Genomic DNA, 10260 nt, shown 5'->3' with positions numbered 1-10260 from the left:
GCGTCTCCTCGTCCAGCTCACCACCGACGATCAGTGCATTCTGCACCATGGTTTCTATAACCATGCAGATGAATTCTACGATAGCCATGGTCTGCAGGAGGAGGGAGAGAAGGGGATCAGTGCTGGCGGCAGGGGCAGCAGGGACGGGAGCCGCAGGGAGCTGGGGGCAGGTAGGAGAGGGGCTGAGGCAGCGGGGAGGCAGCATGGCCTGCGCCCAGCCCCGGTGGTGGCGACGCACCGTGCCTGGCCCAAGGCGCTGCCACAAGCGGCGGGGCCCTCAATGCCCAGTGAGAACCCACCCCCCGGGGCCGCGCGTTTCTGCCCTGGCCCTCGTCCAGCCCAGCCTCCCCCCGCCTGCGCACTCACCGCTGGCCCAAGCCGTACTGGGGCAGCGTTGCCTGCTGGCGCCCTTTACAGCCGCCCGCATCGCGACACGTCGCCTGTGATGTCACAGGCGCTGGAACGCATCACAGGCACGCCTGGCGGCAGGCCCCAGCCTGTCCCAGCGGCCCTCGGCTGCCCTGGGGTCCTGGTTCAGGCCGGGCTGGAGTTAATTTTCTTCACGGGAGCTGCCGTCGTGCTGTGTTTTGCGTTGGCTCTCGTCTGCCTGCCAGCGGCAATCTCGTAATCACAGAATACCCTGGGTGGGAAGGGACTCACGAGGATCTTGCAGTCCAGCCCCTGACTGCACGCTGGGCAACCTTCAATTAAGTCATAGAATCACAGAACCATTCGGGTCGGTAAAGACCCTTGAGACCCTCGATACCAACAGCAACACGAAGTGGCAGACGGGTCGGGCTCCAAGAGTTACAGTAATTGGGGTTCCATCAGGTTGGCGCCAGTCACCAGGTGGGTTCCCCCAGGGCTCAATTTCAGGGGCAGTGCTCTTGAATGTTTTTCTAAATGATCTGTATGCAGGACTTGAATGGACATTCAGTAAGTTTGCCGAGGATAGTAAAGGAGGAGGAGCTGTGGACTCCCTGGAGGGTAGAGAAGCTTTCCAGAGAGATCGGGGTAGAGTAGAGAGCAGTGCAATCACCACCAACCGTCTGAAGGGTAAGAAGAGCAAGTCGGGGATTCTGCAGCTGGGATGGGGTCATCCTGGTTACGCATACAAACTGGGGGACAAGAGGCTGGAGAGCAGCCGTGCGGAAAGACATCTAGGGGTTTTGGGCTGATGGCAAGTTGAATATAGAATAGACTCATAGAATCCTTTTGGTTGGAAGAGACCTTTAAGATTCTCAAGTCCAACCGTCAACCAAAACACTGCCAAGTCCACCACTAAACTATGTGCCTGAGCACCACCACAGCTACACGTCTTTTAAACACCTCCAGGGATGCTGACTCAACCGGTTCCCTGGGCAGCCTGTTCCAATGCTTGATAACCCTTTGGGTGAAGACATTTTTCCTAATATCCATCCTAAACCTCCCCTGGCGCAACTTGAGGCCATTTCCTCTTGACCTATGGCCTGTTACTTGGGAGAAGAGACCAACACCCCCCTCGCTACAACCTCCTTTCAGGTACTTGTAGAGAGCAATAAGGTCTCCCCTCAGCCTCCTTTTCTCCAGGCTAAACAACCCCAGTTCCCTCAGCCGCTCCTCATGAGACTTGTCCTCTAGACTCTTCACCGGCATTGTTGCCCTTCTCTGAAAACGCTTCAGCACCTCAACGTCCCTCCTGTGTGAGGGGCCCAAAACTGAACACAGAACTCAAGGTGCAGCCTCACCAGCGCCCCAATACTGAGCCCTGGAGAACACCGCTTCTGACCGGCCACCAACTGAATCACGAATGCAGGGTCCACTGCACCAGCTCTTCACAGAATCACAGAACAGTAGGGGTTGGAAGGGGCCTTCGGAGGTCATCTAGTCCAACCCCCCACCCTGCTAAAGCAGGTTCACCTAGAGCACATTGGACAGGAATGCATCCAGGCGGGTTTTGAGCATCTCCAGAGAAGGAGACTCCACAACCTCTCCGGGCAGTCTGTTCCAGCGCTCTGTCACCCTCAAAGTAAAGATGCCTTTCCTCATGTTCAGACAGAATTTCCTGCATTCCAGTTTGTGTTCGTTGCCCCTTGTCCTGTTGCTGGGCACCACTGAAAAGAGTCTGGACCCATCCTCTTGACAGCCGCCCTTGAGATGTTGGTAAGCGTTGATGAGATCCCTCCTCAGTCTTCTCTTCTCCAGGCTAAACAGACCCAGGTCTCTCAGCCCCTCCTCATCAGAGAGGTGCTCCACTCCCTTGACCATCTTCATAGCCGTCCGCTGGACTCTCTCCAGTAGTTCCTCGTCTTTCTTGAACAGGGGAGCCCAGAATTGGACACAGTACTGGACACAGATGTGGCCCCACCAGGGCAGAGGAGAGGGGGAGGAATGCCAAGGGACTCGAGCCCATTTACATCAGCAGGGTGCTGGGGCCCACTATATTCTTAAGCATGAATGTATGGGCCAGACCCTCAAACTACAGGTGCATAAAGTGACACAGATATGGATCATGTAGCATGGAAAAATCTGGCCACCTTTCCCAGGAAGCAAGGGAGTCCTGGCTAGTGCCTATTCCAGGCCACAGGCAGCAGGGCCACTGGCGTGTGGCTGCAGGTCCTCACTGAGTAAGCTTCTCCTGCTACCAAAGCAAGCGCCCAAGTTGTTGATCAGCTCCATGGCACCCACCCAGTTCAAGAATAAAAAGCAGCAGATGGCATGGCAAGAGTCGTTACAGAAATAAAACAAAACCTTTTTTACTTTTTCCTAAAACTAATGAGGTTTCCTCAAACAGTAACAAATTGGAGCGTTGTACCTGTCCACACCAACATGCCTCTCCCGGCCACTGTCCAGGGAGAGGCAGCGCTGGGGGCTACGGACACAGGGCAACAGCACTTGCAGGACACCAGCAGACATGGGGACCGCTTTTTTAGGGCTTGTTTGTATTTACTATCTAGACAAGAAAGGGTGGGTTAAGAAGCAGCCAAGTTTAGGATGAAAGAGTTTTTCACAAATTTCTCCAGGCCCTGGAGAAAAAAAACCACAACCCACTATAATTCCCTAAGAGCACGGGCTCCCCAGCACCTGCGCTGCCTCCTCTCCTGGAGTCACCTGCCAGATCAATTGCATTGACGGGCCCGGGGCAAGATCCAGTTTTGACCGGTAAAGATGCAGAGCCCGGGCTGGCCCGAAGGCAGGCAGGCGCAAGGGGAGCGGGGGTTCTGGCAGGGAGGACACCCAGTGACACCAGCACGGGCTGGGAGATGCTCTCAGTAGCCAGCACAGCGAATGCTCTGCAGGTAGGGACAGAGCCACCGGGAGCAGCTGCTGCCAGAGAAGGTTTGCCCATGCGTTCAGGGCACAGGAGGGAGGCTGTGGCCTTTGGACAGATGTCCTCTCCTTCTGCTGCCGCTGGATGGCCACCCCTACGCCCAGCCAGTGGGCTGGTTCTGCTGGTGGGCTTCCAAGAATCACCATTCAATGCTCTCGTGGACGCTCTCAAGGCAGCTGGGTGGGCACGCTTATGGCAGCACACCTGTTTTTTTTTGGGGGGGAGAAGGGCAAAGCACCCTCCCATTCCTCCAGCATCATCATTCAATTCCCTCAATTCAGCGTTACTGGACCTATACACCGGTATATAGACATAGCACCGTCCCTGGACACCTAACATGAGGACGGCCAGCATTAGGCTGCGAGAACTTTTCCCAGCCTCATCGACACGTGTCAGGCATCTCGCAGCCAGGTCAGCACAGCAGGAACCCGCCAAGGAAGGGTTTCAAACTCGGCCAAGTGTTCGAGTAGAGGGGGAAATGCTTTCATTTCCTAACTTTCCCTTAAAATAACGCGCACGATCTGTTCTGGGAACACCCACCCAGTGAAAATCCCTCCGGAGGCTGCCTGCCAAAGCCTGTGAAAATCCCTTCTGGGAGCCATGTCTGCTATTTCAGACACAGCCTGTTCATAGGAACATAAATCTGCTGTCCTCACTGATGAAGATTATTCAAGCTGGATTGAATGTGCCTGGGCACGTCTTTCTTAACTTGGCTCAGACAACCACCTGCTACTTCACGTGCGTTTGTTGCTCAGTGCAGATGTCTTTATCGAATCACCCGTGCTGTCGAGAGCGGCTGCAGAGGGCTGCATGCTCACCTTTCCCCACCGCCTCGCACTGTCCATGCACATGACTGGTGAAGAAGCCATTGCTCTCCGCTCCGCCCGAGTGTTTTGCCTCGGGATTCTCCTCACTTGCAGCGCTATTCCAACATGCTGTCAAATATGGGGCAGAGAATACCCGATGTTTAGGAAAGAAAGTAGTAGAGCATGGCACAACTCCCCAACAACATAATAGAGATGACACTTATGGGAACTTAACGACGTCTGTAGGAAGTGAGGCGAGTATCTATACAATTTACAAGAGGTTTCTTTTGCTGAGCCTCTGTCTGGAGGTCCTCACCAGCGACAAAGCACCTCCTGTATTTCACTAGGGGGTCAAAACCACTGGAAGAGGATTCTGAATTCCACAGGCTATCTCCCTCCACTACTGTAATTCCTATAGTAAAGAAGGGAGGGGGAGGGAGCGGGAATAAAACCCCTATTTTAGCACTTCGTCTGCTGGCAACGTGAATTGTTTAAAACCAAAGGAATCCCCACGTGTTTTGGGACATCAGAACATTGGCGCACACAGACCTCTGTAAGATTTGGCAGAAGATGACGCTGTTTTCACCCATACCCAGAGAGCACCGCATCCTGCCAGCCACTCCAAGCTCCCTCTGCCATTTCAGCATGCTGCTGGCACCAACTCCACCCGCCGGAGATAACCTAACACCCCCACTGAATGCAAGGCGTCTGAAGGCAATTGCTGTATCAGAGAACTTGACTCTGCTAACATCCTTAGCAGTAGACATCGTCCACAAGCTTCACGTGGATGTGCCAAAGAAATGTTCTATCAACTGACACACGCAGACCAATAACAGAAGGTTTCAACCAAGCAAAAGATGGAGAAGACAGAGGCGCAATATTACTAGCATATGAATCAAATCTGCGTTTCCACAAGACAGCCGTAACTCTAACTCTCTGAGTATCAACCAAAGATGCAGTGGGTCTAAGTTACCTTCAGGTAAGGTACAGACCAACCAAATAGATATAACCCAAGTATTTCAGCTGTGAAGTTTCAGTTCCAGCATACTTCTGCCTTTCAAGATAATTCAACTCAAACAAAAGTACTCACCCAGTTAACAGCACAGAGGTTTCAGTTTTCTTCCAAATTCACAAATTCGATGAGAAGAGAACACAAGTTTGAGCTAACAGTCCAGAAGGGGTGTGTTTGCTGATCCTTAGGTAGCAGTACGTGTGCCTGGTCAGAGTCAAGCAAAAGGCCACGATGACCCCAGAACAGGTACATATGCCATCAGGACAGTTTGGGAGGTAGGAAATATGACCGGATTCATGAGAAAAAAATTAGCTGCATTGCTCAGCATGGCACATTCCCAGAGAGAGGAACTCAAGCCATACACAAAACCTGAGAACAAAGCTTTTAGTCAGATACGTTACTGCTGAGAAAGAGTGACAGCAGAGATGGACCAACTGCTTGTGCTCATCTGATCAGGCACCAGTGGCTGAAAAGTAATGTTGTCATTTGCGCTGGTTTACACCCAATCTCTCTGGGGCTTTATGTCCAGAAAGCCATTGCTGCTGAAAGAACAGACAACTCAATACTTTAAAATAGACTGTATGGCTTTTGTTAGTATCTGAATAAAAAGACAACTTCAAAAACTAATCTGACGCGGCTGTAAGTAGCACCTGCGACTCCGGTTATTTCTTCCAGTGCTAAATGCTTTACTGTCCAACTCTTCATGACTCAGAGGAAACTCCCAGAAAATAGACACTTTCTACTTCAACTCATGGTCTACAGTCAACAACTAAATTAGGCTTAGGAACTTGGAACTAAGACATGAAGAAGTTAAAAAATCGCCCGAAGAACTCAGACAAGCCCACAGGTCGCACAAGACCATATCCTTGCCAGACTTGGCTTCAGAGCAGATCAAAGAAAGATGAAACTGGGATCACATCGGCCCACACTGCTGAGTTTCACGGAAAGTCTTCACAGTGATTTATATCTTCAGAGGGCTACAGCCGGGCTTGTCTGCCTGGAGACAGAAACAACCGCATCTGGCTACTCTGCAGGAAGAACTGATTCAGTTTAACCCTTCCACATACAATACAGCCTTTTCCTGAACCCAAGCGCACCTCTGCGTGTGATTGTGAGTAAACGTTATAATCCCTTGAGCTGATTAAGTAACGATATTTCCCAGTATAACCATGGCAAAAGGAGTTTATTAGTATACCTTGTCTGCATTATTTTCCAGGAGTGATGATAATACGTGAAAAATCTGCCGTTTCTCCATGAGAAGACAACGGAGCAGGTAGTGCCCAGAGTATTGTAATGCATCATGGTTAGCAGAGTCTTCCTGGGATTGAGAGGAGCAGAAGCCTCCTGACTTTTTAAAAGACCCTGTTTGGATTAGTGCAGGGAGAGGACTCGGGAGGGAACTCTGAGAATGCTCTCAGGTCTCTGTAAAAGTTTGTCTCAGGTCTGTTTAGCTCAGAGGCTGCAGTCTCCAGCCTGTCCCTGTGTAATGTGCAAAGTTAGAGGACACAACACAGTAACGTACCATCTTTCTAGAGACTTGCTTTTAACACTAGGATCAATCACAAGGCAGACAAATTTGCTACTTTGACCTGAGGGCTAAATCCAAAGGGGAACTGAATTAGTCAGAACCAGAGAGACCTCACGCTCCTGGGCAGGGTGTTGGGGGCTCCCCATATAATGTCACGGAGCAGTAGAAAGTGGAACTGTCTTCCCTGGAAACCATCAAGCTAAGCAAAGAGCCATCTGAGCCTAGCCAACAGTGCAGGCCACCAAGAACATGTAATTGTGCCCGCTAAGAAATGTCAGCTGTGAGCCCATTTCTGAGACTGGCTCTTAAAGCCAGAGAGAAACAGGTCCAGCTAATGGTTAGAGAATTTCAAGTCACCACTTTTGGCCGATTTGGACCAAGGACTTGAATGCCATCATGCAAGCCTGCATGATCTCTTTAAGCTCTGTAGACTTGCTGCATGCCAAAGGCACTTCAGGAAATTCTGGTCCCTAGAAGACAGACTCCTTTTTCACCAAATAATTTCCCTGCATTACTAGCTCTCAAACCAAAGACTGCCATCCTTGAATCCCTCGAGAGACAAAAACGAAATACCAGTCTTTGGCCTGCTGAGCAGATCTGTTGCATGGGTAGGTGAGGGGATCCCCCAGATCCTGATCCCTGCTCCATGGATTGTTTACGCATTTCCTTCAATGACTTCTTCACATGAAACAGTTGGTCAGGACAGTAGCCAGCATCAACCTGCCAGGTCAGGGCACCACTTACTCTTCCCTACCATCTCTGGTTCGGCCAACATTTCATCATTTATTTTTTTTTAAATCACAACTTTAGTAGTCAAGGCAGAAAGCCAGAGCAGTACGTAGCCAACAGGGCAGGGTGGTAAGAATTTGACTCCTTTTAAGCAGAGGAAGGGACTGAGTGCATGCCATGGGCAAACACTCCAGCTGCAAGAGGAGCCATTTTGGCAGAAACCTGTTCTACGGTTTATTTAAATATGCTCCAACGATGCTACCTCTGGTGGGTTAGCCTTGGCCAATGGTCAAACTCCCACTCAATTGGCAACGTAAGGGTGAATTCTTTTTAGCTCAGCGGGCCCATGACACCTCAGGTCATCAAGGAAGAGATGCAACATACAGATGGGCTCATGACCGAGGGGTGGGTTTGACTATGGATAATATATCACAGGTTATTCATGAATGTGAAACGTGCTGAAATTAAGCAAGCTAAATGGTCAAAACCTTTATGGTACGGAGAACGGTGGCTGAAATATAAGTATGGAGAGGCCTGGCAAAGTGACTATATTTCCCTTCCACAAACCCGCCAGGGCAAGTGCTATGGTGCAATGGTGGAAGCAACCACCGGATGGCTGGAAACGTATGCTGTGTCTCATGCCACTGCCCGTAGCACTATTTTAGGCCTGGAAAGACAAATGTTGTGGCGACATGGTACTCCAGAGAGAACTGAGTCAGACAGTGGGACTCACTTCCGAAATAATCTCATAGATGCCTGGGCTAAAGAACATGGTATTGAATGGATATATCATATCCCCTACCACGCACCAGCTGCTGGGAAGGTCGAACGATGCGATGGATTACTGGAGACTACCTTGAAAGCAATGACTGCTGGAACATTTAAAAAGTGGGATGAGCATTTACCGAAAGCCACCTGGTTAGTCAACACCAGGGGAACTGTCAGCCGAGCTGGTCCGGCTCAGTCAGAGCTTTTACCTACTGTAGAAGGGGACAAGGTCCCTGTGGTGCATGTAAAGAATATGTTGGGGAAAACAGTCTGGGTTACCCCGGCCTCAGGTAAAGGCAGGCCCACTCGTGGGGTTGCTTTTGCTGAAGGACCAGGGCATACCTGGTGGGTGATGCAGGAAAATGGAGAAGTTCGATGTACCCGTTAGGAGATTTGATTTGGGGCGAGAATCCTTAATTTTAAAATGTGTGGTGTTAATTGTCACATAACACTAACAGTGTTCAATAAGTGTTTTTCAGGATAACACGGTGGTAATGAAACCGGAGCCAACTCCATCGAATGGCGTCCAGCGACAGGGAACATGCTAGCCGTGAGCACAACACGATATATTGCTGCGCCCAACTCTACACGTCTGTTGTCCTGTATGGAGGCCTGGTCCCGATCTGACAACTGAGACGATGCCACATCACTGGTTCTTACCCTAAAAGACTATTATGATAGATGGAACTCCTAGTTTTCAACTAAAAAACTTCATAGACCTTTTAGAGGAATAGCTTATAGCTTTAGAGGATTATATATTTGTGTGTATATATATGAGAGGACTAATACAACAGTAATTTGAGTGTGTCATATATATGGTATGAAATAAGGGGTGGAATGTCCTGGTTTGAGAGACACAGGACTAATTTCTCTTCTAATGCTTGGGAAAACTGCACTTTCAGAAGACTCCAGTGTCTGAATTTGTGAAAATATTTACTTTACAGCCAGCTATGGTGTGTGGGTCTCAAGGTCTCAGTGTTTTCGAGCTCGCCAGGTGCAGGGATGAGGAGGAGCGAGACCCGGGCACTTGACCCAAGCTGGCCAACAGGATTATTTCATACCATCAACGTCACACTCATTATAAATTAGAAAGTTTGCTGCGAAGTTCTCTCTCTCCCTTGATGGCTGCCATCCTGAGAACTTCGTGCCCTGGTGCCGGAGCCCTGAGGCCTTCCCTTCCTCCTGAAGCCGTAGCGCTCGCAGTGTCCGACATTTGCTGTCCACTGCTGGGAGTGCACAGCTTCCTACTGATAGAATTGGCTGAGTATAATCTTTGCATATTCCGTATTGGTGTCGGGATCAATATCAGTTCTTTAGTGCTGTTAATGTTAATTATCTAATCTTATTCTATTAAATCTGTTTATACTTCAGCTCTCGGGTTTTCTTGTTTTTCCCGATTTCCCTTTCCCAGGTGGGGAGGGGTCATCGGGTGATAGAATGATTGTCTAAATGACAACAGATTGTTATGGGTCTCTCAAACCATAACACTCCTGAAGACACCATTGCAAACTGAAATTAACATCACCGTGCACCAGTTATTCTTTATGTTGTCTCTATTTTTTCAGTCTTTCCCTGTCTGTTTTGTGCTGGGGTTGTGTCTTTCCGGTGGCCAGAAATGGCCTTGTCATTACAATTCGCAGAGAAGGACTGGCAGTGTAACGTGCTCGTTGTTGTTTCCCCAGCATCATCTTTTTGCCACTCCAGCATCTTTTTGGTGGAAAGAACTGACCTGGAAGCACTGATTGTTGTGGAAAGGTAAACTTGTAGTGTGACTGTTTGGTGGTATTGTTTCTTGTGTAACTCTGCTTTTCACATGGCTTGTCTCAGCTAGTGAATGCTTTAAGTGAAATGCTACTTTGTTTATGTTTCCAAATTGATGTACTGAAGGTGTTGGGTTGGAATGTGTTTTTCTGCACAACCTAGAGTTTTGGGGAAAAGAGCAACAAGCTTTAAGATTTTGATCCTTGTGTGTCACAAAGCGGGAATGTGCCTTTGAAAAACTGTTCTATGGGATTCTAATAAAAGAAGCAGCAACTTGGAACTTGGTGTTATTTTAATCAGTCTTTAATCAGTCTTACCCCGGCAGAAAACACTCATTCCCTCCAAG

General features: G+C 49.4%; 1 long non-coding RNA gene across 1 annotated transcript; it reads left to right on the top strand.

The window, feature by feature from the left end:
- Positions 1-6039: 6039 nt before the first annotated feature.
- LOC309684915 lies at positions 6040-8834 on the top strand. The gene is made up of 3 exons (XR_014270372.1): positions 6040-6239; positions 6345-6401; positions 8633-8834. It is a non-coding gene; the product is annotated as an uncharacterized lncRNA (long non-coding RNA).
- The last annotated feature ends 1426 nt before the right edge of the window (positions 8835-10260 follow it).

This window comes from Vanellus vanellus (genome assembly GCF_965231255.1).
Source record: "Vanellus vanellus genome assembly, contig: HAP1_SCAFFOLD_40, whole genome shotgun sequence".
In the NCBI taxonomy this organism is placed as follows: domain Eukaryota; kingdom Metazoa; phylum Chordata; class Aves; order Charadriiformes; family Charadriidae; genus Vanellus; species Vanellus vanellus.
Note: the sequence above shows the minus strand (reverse complement) of the source record. Positions and strands in the feature narration are given on the sequence as shown.